Here is a 4420-nt window from a genome sequence, read left to right as displayed (position 1 = left end):
CCTGACTTCCTGCTTTTGCTCAGATATTCTGAATGGATGAAGTTTATATCTGAGATAGTCTCAAATGTATTATTAGACCTTTAAAAAAATTTGCTGTAGCATAAATAACATAGGTCACAAAATTCTTGGTGTTACCTGAAAATATTTTTCTTTCCTTTTTTAGCCTTTACTTTTTACCATTCTGGAGAATGGCTACTCTATAAGAGAGTAATCCTCATGTAGTAAGTCAAGATGGATTTTATACTACACACCCTAAAACTTTTCTAGCACCCAATTTTTCTTTTACATGATTTTACAACTCAGATTTCTTAAATATTATGTCTTGTGTCAAGTCTCTGACTCTAATCATCTTGGTGATTATTCTTCTAACTGTGTTGAAAAGTCATTACTGAGATCCACTCTATTCCAAGCACTGGTAACAAAGATTAAAGATGAGTGAGTTTTATTTCTTGGTTTCCAGAAACGTAGCACATAAACACTGGTTACAGAAATATGCATCTTGATACACAAATTACAGTATAGGTTGGTAAGTGCTGCCATAAATCAGTCCAGGCTAAGTTATATGTCAGTAAAAGCACAAATACAACAAGCCTCTTCAACATTTTGGTAGTTTAAACAACAAAGGATTTCTTTTCCTGAAGCTAAGGAGGTCAGCTTATTGTAACAATATGGGAATCCAGAGTGATAGAGTCGACTACTGTCTCAAATATTGGTAGTTACTCTGTCAGGGTGAAGAGAATATTCAGATGTATCTGAAACCAGCAACTAAGTGCACTAGCTTGGATGTGGCAGACATCTCAACTCATTGGCCAGAAGCAGCCTCACGATGCCAGCTTATGACAAGAATGCCAGGAAATACAACCCTTCTCTGTGTCCTAGAGAGTGATATTGTGGAAATATGAAATGATTGCTGTTTTCTGACTCTGCTCTGCATGGAGGACTCAGATGGTGTCTGGAAATTGAAGAATAGGATGGATTTGAAGCATAGCAACTTGAAATAAAATTCCTCTTCTCTTGCCCCTATTTACACTATCTGTGGTATATTTGGAAATCAGAAAATTTAAATATACACAAAAGAAACTTAAAAAAAATTGCAGATTAGTTTATAACTTTCTACTCATTAGAAAGTTATCCAGAATGAGCAGTTGTTAAAAAAAGAAAGAATTTTTTTTAACATGAAAAATTCTGCCTCCATTTGAAAAGGAAACAGGCAAATGTTTTCATTACTTTCTGAGCAAATATGTATCAATTGCTTACATATGAGAAGCATTATTGTTAACATTGAGAATATGGACAATTTTGCTGTCAATAAGAAACTTAAATTTTACTTGGGCTAGGCAAATGACAATAAATTAAATAAATATGTTTATCAAATGTCTAAGAACAATACATGCTATAAGGGCTCCCCAAACAGAGTGACGGTGGACAGTGAATGGGGGATAGGGTTGTGAGATGCTAAATGATTACAGAATATTTTAGATGGGAACCAAAGGAAATGAAGAAGAGGGTAGCTATGTGAACTTCAGGAAGGAAGAACATTTTAGACAGAGAAACAGCAAAAACTCTAAAGCAAGAACCCTAAATCAAAGAGGTTAGTGGGTTTCAAACAGAGTGAGTAAGTAGGGTGAAAAGAGCTGAAGATGGAAAGAGCTATAGTCCTGTTAAGCTTACAGAATCAAGCTCACTTACCAAAATCTTACTGCTACTTCTTTTAGCTATGATGTATATATGTTCATATGTATGAATGTATATATGTAGTATATGTGAGTGTGTTTGAGGAGAAGATCAGCATTTGAAGCAGTAGACTCAGTAAAGAAAATCTTACCTCACCAATGTAGTTGGGCATCACTCTATCCATGGGGGACACAAATAGAAGAAAATAGTTGAGAAAGGACCAATTTTCTCCCTTCTTAAGCTAGGTCATTTATCTTCTCTTGCCCCTGACCAGCAGAGCTCCGAACTCTGAGAAACTCTTGAACTCTGGGACTTAATCCAGCACTCCTTTTTCTGCCATTTAGCCTTCATTGGGAGTTGCACTATTGGTTCCCCTGGTTCTCAAAGTGAATTATACCACCAGCTTTAAAATTCTCCACCTTGCAGGTGGCATATTGTAGGACTACTCAGACTTCAGAATTCCATGAGCTCATTCTCATAATGAAGTTCCAGTCTATCTATCTACCTATCTATCTATCCGTCCGTCCGTCCATCTTTCTATCATCTATCATCTATAATCTATCTATCATCTCAGGGGTGGCCTATCTTTTGGCTTCCCTGACCACATTGGAAGAATAATAATTGTCCTGGGCCATACATAAGATACATTAATACCAACAGTAGCTGATGAGCTCCAAAAATAATTATTGAAAATCTCGCTTTTTCTTTTTCGCAACGGGTTTGCCGCCAGAACATAGGTGTCATGAAAATTACCCCTAAAAGCCAAAATGGGAAAGGAAAAGATTCATATCAACATTGTCATCATTGGACATGTAGATTCCGGCAAGTCCACCACTACTGGCCATCTAATCTACAAATGCAGGGGCATTGACAAAAGAACCATTGAAAAATTTGAAAAGGAGGCTGCTGAGATGGGAAAAGGCTCCTTCAAGTATGCCTGGGTCTTGGATAAACTGAAAGCCGAGCGTGAACATGGTATCGCCATTGATATCTCCTTGTGGAAATTTGAGACCAGCAAGTACTATGTGACTATCATTGATGCCCCAGGACACAGAGACTTCATCAAAAACATGATTACAGGGACATCTCAGGCTGACTGTGCTGTCCTGATTGTCGCTGCTGGTGTTGGTGAATTTGAAGCTGGTATCTCCAAGAATGGGCAGACCCAAGAGCATGCCCTCCTGGCTTACACACTAGGTGAGAAACAACTTATTGTTGGTGTTAACAAAATGGATTCCACTGAGTCACCCTGCAGCCAGAAGAGATATGAGGAAATCATTAAGGAAGTCAGCACTTATATTAAGAAAATTGGCTACAACCCCGGCACAGTAGCATTTGTGCCAATTTCTGGTTGGAATGGTGACAACATGCTGGAGCCAAGTGCTAACATGCCTTGGTTCAAGGGTTGGAAAGTCACCCTCAAGGATGGCGATGCCATTGGTTCCACACTGCTTGAGGCACTTGACTGCATCCTACCACCAACTTGCCCAACTGCTAAGCCCTTGCACCTGCCTCTCCAGGATGTCTATAAAATTGGTGGTATTGGTACTGTTCCTGTTGGCCGAGTGGAGACTGGTGTTCTCAAACCTGGTATGGTGGACACCTTTGCTCCAGTCAATGTTACAACTGAAGTGAAATCTGTTGAAATGCACCATGAAGCTTTGAGTGAAGCTCTTCCTGGGGACAATGTGGGCTTCAATGTCAAGAACGTGTCTGTCAAGGATGTTCATCATGGCAATGTTGCTGGTGACAGCAAGAACGACCCACCAATGGAAGCAGCTGGCTTCACTGCTCAGGTGATTATCCTGAACCATCCAGGCCAAATCAGTGCTGGCTATGCCCCTGTACTGGATTGCCACACAGCTCACATTGCCTGCAATTTTGCTGAGCTGAAGGAAAAGATTGATCGCCATTCTGGTAAAAAGCTGGAAGATGGCCCTAAATTCTTGAAGTCTGGTGATGCTGCCATTGTTGATATGGTTCCTGGCAAGCCCATGTGTGTTGAGAGCTTCTCAGATTATCCACCTCTCGGTCGCTTTGCTGTTCGTGATATGAGACAGACAGTTGCCGTGGGTGTCATCAAAGCAGTGGACAAGAAGGCTGCTGGAGCTGGCAAGGTCACCAAGTCTGCCCAGAAAGCTCAGATGGCTAAATGAATATTATTCCTAATACCTGCCACCTCAGTCTTAATCAGTGGTGGAGGAAGAATGGTCTCAGAACTGTTTGTTTCAATTGGCCATTTAAGTTTAGTAGTAAAAGACTGGTTAATGATAACAATGCATCGTAAAACCTTCAGAAGGAAAGGAGAATGTTTTGTGGACCACTTTGGTTTTCTTTTTTGCTTGTGGCAGTTTTAAGTTATTAGTTTTTAAAATCAGTATTTTTTAATGGAAACAACTTGACCAAAAATTTGTCACAGAATTTTGAAACCTATTAAAAAAGTTTAATGGAAAAAAAAAAAAGAAAGAAAGAAAATCTCATAATGCTTTGGGCCAAATGTGGCCCACAGGCCAGGGCTTGAACAGGATTGATTGATCTATTTATGGACCTACCTATCTATATCCTATTGGTTCTGTTTTTCCTAGAGAAGTCTGACTAATACAGGTGGTATGGTAGGAACTAAAAAATCACGGCCTAGAGATGGTAAATCTTCTTAGCATTATTTCACTGAAAATTTAGTAATTAGAACATTACACTTATTTAAAAGCAAATATAATTATGGTGTTTATCAGTGCTTTTCAATTTG

General features: G+C 39.2%; 1 pseudogene; it reads left to right on the top strand.

The window, feature by feature from the left end:
* Positions 1-2434: 2434 nt before the first annotated feature.
* On the top strand, positions 2435-3849 carry LOC101032890 (elongation factor 1-alpha 1 pseudogene; annotated as a pseudogene).
* The last annotated feature ends 571 nt before the right edge of the window (positions 3850-4420 follow it).

The sequence above is a fragment of the Saimiri boliviensis genome, chromosome 10 (genome assembly GCF_048565385.1).
Source record: "Saimiri boliviensis isolate mSaiBol1 chromosome 10, mSaiBol1.pri, whole genome shotgun sequence".
NCBI lineage: Eukaryota > Metazoa > Chordata > Mammalia > Primates > Cebidae > Saimiri > Saimiri boliviensis.
This window is presented reverse-complemented; position numbering and strand designations above follow the sequence as displayed.